A 9,920-nucleotide genomic window follows, 5' to 3' on the forward strand; every position below is an offset into this window, starting at 1 on the left:
AGATATACTATTCATCAATAAATATATTTGTTTGACAGGGAAGCTGTGCGCAAACAGGAATATATATATACAGGGGTTGGACAATGAAACTGAAACACTGGCCAATATAATGTTGGAGGTTTCATGGCTATATTTTTGCAGCCTGGTGGCCAATCTTCACTGATTGCACATTCCACCAGTAAGAACAGGTGTGAACGTTGACTATGTGCACCCAATGGTTCAGACATTGTAATCTGAAGGTGGTGCCATGTATCAGGATGATAATGCACCAGTACACACAGCAAGACAGGTGACAGAGTGGTCTGATGAACAAGAAAAGTGAAGTTGGACATCTCCCATGGCATGCATAGTCACCAGATCTGAATATTATTGTGCCACTTTGGGGTGTTTTGGAGGAGCGAGTCAGATAACATTTTCCTACACCAGTATCATGTAGTGACCTGACCCCTGATCTGCAAGAGGAGAATGGCTCAAAATGCCTTTGGCAACTGTGCAGGACTTGTATTTGTCATTCTAAAGACGAAATGCTCTATTGGCCACAAAAGGAGGCCCAACACCATACTAACTGTGGTCTAAAACCAGGTGTTTCAGTTTCATTGTCCAACCCCTGTATATATATATATTATTTTTTTTTTTTAATTTTTTTTTTAAAAAGCACCCCAGAAAAAAGGGCACTTTCTCTCCAGGAATAAAAAGGGCAGGTGCTCAAGCCCCCTTTGATGTCTATGTGTGCACGTGCCTGATATCTACAATGTGCTAAAGGATCATGAAACCCTCTATTTCAGCCCCGGTTAGTCACCATAGTTTTGAAAAATGCTGAATAAAGCGAGGAGAGATGAAAAGACAGCTACACATTTAATCCAGTCAATTTTATTTTGTTTTCACTGAATAAAATGCATCATCCCACACTGTAATTTTTTTTGTACGTGCAATGCATGCAACAGAATGGTTTAGTAATATTATAGAAGGCTATACATTACACATGTCGTGATATAGCTTAAATTCAATTCACAAATAAATGCAGAGCAGTCTGCATTTGAACTCGACATTGAATACATTGAATATTTTAGTTGACATAGCTTATTATAAATGATTTATCCATGCACATCACTGTTTCATTGTTTTTGTTTGGTTTTTAATTAATGTGACCTCATAATCTTGAATCCCTCTTAAAATATCATCTCTTTTATGATGATGTGTCTATATGGATGAGAAAAACTGTCACTGACATCAGATGGCAGCAGTCGGCAAACGGCAACAGTTCAGTTTATTTCGATGACTTAAAACAATTAGTAACTTAGAGCTTTTTTTTTTCAAGTGAATGACTAATAAACACCTAAATTTTGTCGTCTAGGAGGGAAAAAAAATGAACCAATTGCTCTTGCTCCTTTACATACTGCCACATACGTAGCCCCTCCTGCTACTGCTATGGCAGCTCCTGCTTCTGCAAAAGATGTTGTTGCTCTTCCGTGCCTTTGTACTTCTGAATGTGCTTCATTTGATGCTTTTGTTGCTGCTTTTACTCCTCTCTGATATGCTTTTTCTCTAATTGCTACTGCTTGAATGTCTGTTGTTTGATCTTTTAAAATCTTTAATTCATTCCATCTCTGAGCTTCTTTATACATCTCATTGGTGTATGCTCCTCTTTTTTCCACCATTTCATCTATCATTTCTATCAGATTTCTGACCTGACATCGATCGTCTTTGTTATTGTTGAATGAGTAAATTCTACCACTGTATTTATTGTGAATCAGTTTCCATGAATCTGGACTTTCTCTGACAAACTCTTTTAAAGATTCACCCTTCAGCCGATCTTCATGAGTGAACAGAATGATTGTGTGATCTGCAGCTTTTTTTCCAAAGTTTTTATCCATCAATTTCACTGTGTCTTTTAAATGATCAACCTTTTTAAAGTCATCCAGTTTGATGACCAGCAGAAACGCGTGAGGTCCAGGAGCACTCAAGTAGAAGCACTTCACTAGTTCAGCTTTGAGATCCTCTTCAGGCATCGATGTATCAGACAGCTCTGGAGTGTCAATTACTGAAAGTTTCCTTCCAGCAACCATCGCTGTACGTTTCTGACAGGTTGTAGTGCCATGAGGAGACAGTCCTGTTCTAAATTCATCTCTGCCTAGAATGGTGTTTCCTGTTGCACTCTTTCCTGATCCTGTTGGACCCAGCAGCAAAATTCTCAGATCTGCAAAAGAGGGGCAAATGATTTTGCTTTCAAATAAAACATGCCAATATTATATTAACCCTTGTGCTGTGCTGAAAATCCTTTACCTCATTTAGTGTTCCCAGTCAAAAATGTTCAAGAATTCAATCTTTGAATTCAATGTTTTTTGAAACCACTTAAAAATAGGCCTCACTGGTCTGAAATTATGCAGCTCCGTTTTTGAGTTAAAAAAAAGGCAATACTTTATTATTATTTTGGCTCACTGTTCACTGTTCATGAGAGTCCAAACATCTGATAAAAACATCACAATAATCCACACCACTCCAGTCCATCAGTTAACATCTTGTGAAGCCAAAAGCTGTGTGTTTGTAAGAAACAAATGCATCAAGGCATTTTTAACAATTTTTAAACCGTTCCTTCCAGCTAAAATAATCCATAAAAACAGTTCCTTCTGTGAAAAAGCCATCTCATCTGAATCAAGAGAGAAATCTGCACAGATCAAGTACCGCTTACAAGCCAAAACAAATACGTGGATGGGTTTGGATGCGAGACGTCAATGGGAGATGAACTTTTTCACTGGAGGAAGTGTTATTATGGAGTATGGACTATGGTGAAGGTTTGAAATTAAAATGTCTTAATGAATTAGTTTTTTTAAAAACACACACTGTAAACAAAATCTGTAGAAAATACAGTATTACTGGCAGCTGGTTGCCAGTAACTTACTGTAGATTTAAATTTATGCTATTTACTGGCAACAGTTTGTTCAAAGTTAATTGAACATTAAACATTAACAAGTCTTTATCTTTACAGAATAAAACTAAAATAACAGCCTCATGCAAAGCATTCTGGGAACCAAAATCTGAAGGAAAAAACAGAAAAAGGTTGATGAAGGTTTCTGGTTCCCAGAATGCTTTGCAGTAGGTTGTTATTTTATAGTTTTATTCTGTAAAGACAAAGACTTGTTAATCTTTAATGTTCATTTAACTTTGAACAAACTGTTGCCAGTAAATAACATAAATTAAAAATCTACAGTAAGTTACTGGCAACCAGCTGCAGAACTACAGCAAATCTTTTACAGTGCAGGTTTTCAAAACTGATGGACTGGAGTAATGTGGATTACTTGTGGATTATTGTGATGTTTACCAGTTGTTTGGACTCTCATTTTGACGGCACCCATTCACTGCAGAGGATCCATTGGTGAGCAAATCTGACGAAGAAACTCATCTACATCTTGGATGATATGAGGGTGAGGACATTTAAATTTTGGGGTAAACTATCTTTAATGAGCCCTTACCTGTTTTTTTGAGAATTGATCCCAATAGATAAGATATTTAAATCCAATGTAATATATATATATAAATGCAGCTTTTGTCCTTTTTGGAAGCAGCAGACTGTGACCCTATAAATAAAGTAAATTTTACAATTAAGTGTCTAAACGATTGTGAGACTTACCCATGGAGAGATACATCTGTCCTCTTCGTTTAAGCAATTTCAAGAGACTAAAAAAAGGGAAGCAATGTGTAAATACATTAAAGTTCAAAGAGTATGATATGATGTACATATAAAGTATAAAGATGTTCACAAATCTGTCTTTGGAAAATTATAACTTGAATTTATTCAGTTGGTTAACTCAGAATTTATTAACAAAATGCTGTAATATTTTGTGCAGCAGATTATACAATTATTCGATTTGAACTCTCAGTGTTGCTATCATTACTTAAAATATGGGCAATTAAAAATGTAAATATCCATGTGCCTATATAAGCATAAAATACATTTACCTCTCTGGACAATCTGCTTTGTCTGACATTGGTCATTACATTTTTAAGTGTAATAGTTGATTTAAAATGTTACATTAATGACACTAAAATATTGATAAGACATGTAACATTTAAATTTTTTAGTTTGTGCTATAACAGCTAAGGACTAGTTTCTATTTACTTCCTATAATAACACACTGACTGATGCGTTATCATCCTGTACATGCTAAAATTACATTTAAATTTTAAAAATAAATGCACTCTTCTCACTTCTTATCCTGCAATACAGTCAACAGGCCTATAATATAACGCAGAATGGTTTTAAATCTAGGAAATTGCTATTTTGTGTACGTCTAAATGATAAATAATAAATCTGATTAATAGCCTAATGGAAACTTGAGAAAACAGAGTAGTTCGATTCGCCAAATTCGTGGAATTAAATCTATATTTTGCATTCAAAGACGGTTTTTTAAAATGGTATAAGCCTTACCCCGCTATACACATTTGTAATGTTTTTTTGTTTGTTTGTTTTTTAGCATTTGTCTTATTAATATTAGACGCGACCGTCACGTTAAATATTAAGAAAACATTTCACAGTAGGCTATGCGTATAGAAGAAAGAAATCTTACCACACAATTAGTAATCACTGGTGAGAATGCTGAGTGATCATCCGAGACTGGATCATCCAGCAATTCACTTTGCGCATTGTTTTTTAGCCAACAGCAATTTTTGTTCTTTTACACAGCAGTTGCTAGGCAGAAGATAATGGGCAGAAGTATATAATTTAGGTTGGACTACTAGCCTATGCGCTGCCAGCCCTGGCTCTGTTGTTAAAATATTTACACAAACAGCAAATTTTAGATCCCAAAGCTTAACTATCCTACATCCAGTGTTTAAGGGTCAATGTTTTTACAGGGTTTCTGCGGGTTATTAAAATGCATTAAATGGATTTTGCAAATAAAATTAAGGCCCTAAATGGCATTGTTTAATAATTACATTTTTACTTTATTTTACTCTTTCCTTAATTCTAATTTTCAGCACTTAGAAGGTACATTGTTTAAAACGCCAGCAATAGGCTACATATGAATAAAACATCACAGACATAAACGCCATGGCTTATGGAAATTAACTGTGATTTTATTAAAAGTGTAGGAACCACGTTTTTTAGTTTATTGGTATAACCACAGTTTTACTACAAATACCATGGTTAAGCTATGGTTAGTGTAGTAGCTTATGTTGCTGTAGCTCATCTGGAGCACTAGACTTGTGTGTGAATCGCCCTGGCGTGATGTTACATGTATCATTTGATAAAAATATTTGAAAAAAAAAAAAAAAAAATTATCAAGTACACTCTTTGACTATAGCATCTCTGTACGTTTTCAAGAGCTATATAATTCTTTGCCTTTTATCTTTTGTCTTAAAGGAAAAAAATATGAATAATGAAACAAAAATAAATACACCAAAATCTTGCATTGTTGTTAGTGGTCACATAACCTAATTAAAACAACAACTGAACACAAATAAATGAAAAAGATTAGACAAACAGGTTAAATGTGCTAACTCGACAGTCATGGATCTAGTAAAAGAAATATGGAAAATATAAAGTAAATATAAAGTTTAGATCTGTGTATTTTGTTATTGGGATAGATGCAGAAGTTCAAATTCTCCATAAGGTTCAATGAACACATTATAACACTGAGTTATACACTGAGAATGACAGCATTGAAGAGAAAAGCAATAAACATGGATTTCAATATGCTTTCATCATGGCTGGGAGGACCCCATATCAATCACAGACAATTTTATAGACCAAAAGAATACAGTTTATATAGCATAGCTGCATGGCAAAGAAAGATGGCATGATTTATTACATCATTTGTCTAATATCATTGGTTCTTGATGCGTGCAATTCAGCAATTTGTTAGAAAAAGCATTACAACTTGTGCTCACATTGATTATATTATTATAATATTTAACCGCTTAGTATGTGGATCTAAAGTTGCCGTCATCTGAAGTCTTCACAGTTTTTGGTTTCTCCTGATATCTTCAGTAAAGGTTGGATCCAAACTGGAAAATACAAATATTTATTCTTAAATGAAACAATGGTCTCTACAATAGTATAATTATCAAATCTAAAATAAAACATTGTTTTCATATTGTGAAGGTATAATTCTGTGTATTTATAGCTCAACTGCAATAATAATTCTGCATCCAAACTGGTTAAAGTTTCTGTTTTTGTCTTCATGGTTCAGTGGTAAATTGTTAGACAAATATTCAAAGATAATTAATACCTGTCTGATTACATGACTGAACATGACAGCTCTGAACCCAGAAGAGATATACTGGTTTTTGGACCAATTGAGATTCCAGTTCCCAGTATTTTGGCCTCAAACCCATCCACACCGGCAGATACACCCGTGTCGACTCCAAGACCCAGTTTCACACCATCTGGACCGGCTTTAGCTGATACACTGCCAAGTTCAGCTCGAGCCATTGCTCCAGCTCCAGTCACACTGGCATCAGCACCAGCTGAGATGTTTGGGGCTTTGGCTTTAGCTTCAAATACACTGAATTCAGCACTAGCTTGTCCGACTCCTGCTTCTGCAAAGGCTCCAAACTTGGGAATCCTCTTTCCTGGTTCATCTTCAAAACCTTCCACATATGTTCCGGTTTGAGAATAGATGCCTTCTGCTTTAGTATCTGGTGGTCTGTCATAAGTGTCAATTATCTTTATTGAATCGCTTGCTGAAGCAGTTACTGATCCGGATATTATATCACTTTTGATCCTTGTTTCCCTTTTGGATAATTTCTTATTTATGTTGCCGTCTTCTTCACGCAGCCATGTGGTATAAAGATTATCAGGGTCTTCATCTAAATATTAGAAGAAAAAAAAATGTAATGCACAGATACACAGACATCTAGGAAATTAGCAAACTTTATATGAATCTGCCTCATCATTGCTGCCAGTTGATATTTTACATAAACTTGCAAGCAGTTTTTTCTGTATTTGGTGTGATTAAGTCTAGGTCTAGAATTTGTTTTGCTATACAATCTTCTTGGCTCTAATTTGACCTCTGTAATTGCAAACAAAGGTTTCTGTACCAAATATTAAGTTCTATTTTTCTGTTGTATCAACGCACAGTTGAGGTGTACCTACGATGCAAATTACAGATCTCTACATTCTTTCTAAGTGGGAAAACTTGAAAAATCTGCAGTATATTAAATACCGATTTGCCCCACTGTGTTTGGATATAGGTAATTGGTGACTTGGTGAAAATCTTGGCCTGGTTTCACAGACAGGGCCAGACTTAAGCCAGGATTAGAAAACAGTTCAATAAGGACATTTAAGTAGTTTTTATAAACGTCTCTTAGAAAAAAAAATCTGATGCATCTGGTAAGCATCTTTAGACAAAAAAATGGGGGGAAAAGTTGTTCAACACCTCAAACTGTGTTTAAGGAATATTCACAACCAATTTATACACGTAACACATGCAGCAATAAGAAAATTAAATGGTTTAGAAGTAAATAAATACACAAATAAAAATACATAAATTAACAAATAAACCTAAAATGTATTGTTTATCAATGTTAGTAAATATAGACCTAGTAGCGCACTTACCAGTTTCCCCATGTCCACTATTGCTTAATTCTTGGTTTTGAGACATTTCTTGATGTCGCAAGTCTAAAAATCTCAATAGGTGTTTGGTGAAGGGTCGAGAGACCTTCAAAAGTGCAGCTTCTATCCAGTAGTTTCAGTGTTGCCAGAAACATTTATAGACCAAAAACTGGCTCAAACCCCACCCCGCCCCACCCAATTATATTTGACAGCTGTGGGATTTACAGAAATGGTCTTTACAAATAAACTTTTGAATTAAGGAATGTGCATATTTAATTACGTTTTTTTTTTTTTTTTTTTTTAAATACATTTTCAGCACTGTGCATAATAAATTGTTTAATATGTGAGCTTGTTGTGGAAAAACTCTTGACTGAGACTGAAAGGAAAATATTGAGTTAACTTTTGACTTTGTCTTCCATGATTCCTTGCAAAGAGAGTCAACAAACATACAGCACATGAACTTTTCATCTATAAAATGCTGTGTCTATTATTATTTTGTGCTATTATTCTGACAGTTCCTGTTTTATGCGGTTAACATGGATTAAAACTGTTGAATGTGCTAGATGTAATGGGCTGAAGGGTTTCATGCCAATTGTGCTACCTTCAACCTTTAGTAATTTCATGAATTCCGTACATATTTAAATATTGTTTAGAGGAGCGTGGATGATTACTCTTTGTCGCTGTGTTAAAAATAGATAAGATTAGATGTAAAACTGTAGCAAATTTATAGAACCGTAGCAAAATGATTATTTAAATGCAGTTTTCCCTGCCAAATTTAAATTATATAATTTCATTTTCATTTTCATTTTAAATGTTGCACTTATGTATGGAAAAATGTAAATTTAAATACAGAAATACATTGCCATTTTACATATTGCATTGCTATTTTGCATATTATATTTTAAATTGAATTTCACTACCCATACTTATTAGGCCATGTAAGCAATTAAAGGCTCATTGTTATGATTTATATACTTTATTAACAAACGTGTGACTAATAGTCGATCCAACAAAACAGTTAAAATAATTGTAAAATAGAAAAGAGAAATTGATCTTTTCTATTTTACAATTATTTAAACAGTTTTGTTCCATACGATAGATGATTGCATTTAATATCCCACTAGGGCTGCCCTCAACTAAAGATTTTTTCTGGTAGTTCATTTTTAAGCAGTATCATTAACTTTTAAATGCATTGTTATGCAAACACACAAGGAGAGTTCTCAGCATGAAAGACTGGCAGATCAATGTGCTCTATTATTTCTCTCCAGTACTGTAGGAAATTAAACAATGCATGATAAATTTATTAAATGCAGTGTAAAGTGGAGGATGTTTGCTTTAACAAAATGATTGACAGGGCAGTTTACGGGACAGGATGCATGTAACTAATGCATGTGGTCTGTAAAAGATGCAATTATGCAGAAGTACTACTTTTCTGCTACACACTCAAAAGTATGGACTTTCTCTTTACAAAAAGAGTACATAATTTTATTGTGTAGTATTTAGGTGAAGTAGGATACAGCAAGGTATGCTTTCTTTTCCGTTCATCAGCACTGCGGCTCATACCTTGCTGTATCCTACTTCACCTAAATATATCTACACACTAAAAATATGTACTGGCAATTTCAGGGTAATTTAACAAGTTCTGTTTGTCTTAAAAAAAAAAGGAAGAAAAAAATGCTTAAAAACATTTTCTGTAACGCCCTTGAGTTGAGAGTGTCACTGTAATCTTAAAGTCACAGTGATCTTGACATTCATTTAATTCCTTTGTTATTTTGTTTTCTCATTTCCAGCATTTTGATCTTGTTTCCACGGATGATTTGGTTTCCAAATATGTCCTGATATATAGATATATGAATATGTTGTACTAGTAACTGATAATGCTTTTTTTATCCAGGAAACTTTTCTTAACGTAAATAGAACGTTCCCTGCTCCAACACAGCTGTCTGAAATTATCAAGTGCTACCTAAGAGATTAATTAGCTGGTTTAGGTGTGTTTGATCAGGGTTGGAGCTAAACTTTGTAGGATGGTAGCTCTCCAGGAGCAGGGCTGGGCACCCCTGCCCTAACCTAAAGAGAACTTTGCCGCAACGTTCTTGGAACGTTCCCCTAACATAAAGGGAATGTTCTATTTATGTTCCTAGAAGATTCCCCGAAAGTTCTCCTAACCTCTTCACTCCAATACGGCTTCTGGACATCAGCACTCCCGTGTCCCAGAGAGTAAGCGGCATGGAAGACAGATGGAAATGGACCTCAATAATCACTACTACACACCATGTCTTGCTTTAAACTATTGTGAAGCGTCATCATAAGGGGCATTAAATGAGACTGAATTATCCTTTAAAGTGGCACTAAAATGCCATCGTACTTT

At 34.8% G+C, this 9,920-nt stretch overlaps 1 long non-coding RNA gene across 1 annotated transcript; it reads right to left on the reverse strand.

The window, feature by feature from the left end:
- Positions 1 to 850: 850 nt before the first annotated feature.
- LOC141294160 (uncharacterized) lies at positions 851 to 4,719 on the reverse strand. Its single transcript, XR_012340885.1, has 3 exons — positions 4,566 to 4,719; positions 3,629 to 3,675; positions 851 to 2,197 (listed from the first exon to the last, which is right to left on the reverse strand). It is a non-coding gene; the product is annotated as an uncharacterized lncRNA (long non-coding RNA).
- Positions 4,720 to 9,920: the final 5,201 nt, after the last annotated feature.

The sequence above is a fragment of the Garra rufa genome, chromosome 20 (assembly GCF_049309525.1).
Source record: "Garra rufa chromosome 20, GarRuf1.0, whole genome shotgun sequence".
In the NCBI taxonomy this organism is placed as follows: domain Eukaryota; kingdom Metazoa; phylum Chordata; class Actinopteri; order Cypriniformes; family Cyprinidae; genus Garra; species Garra rufa.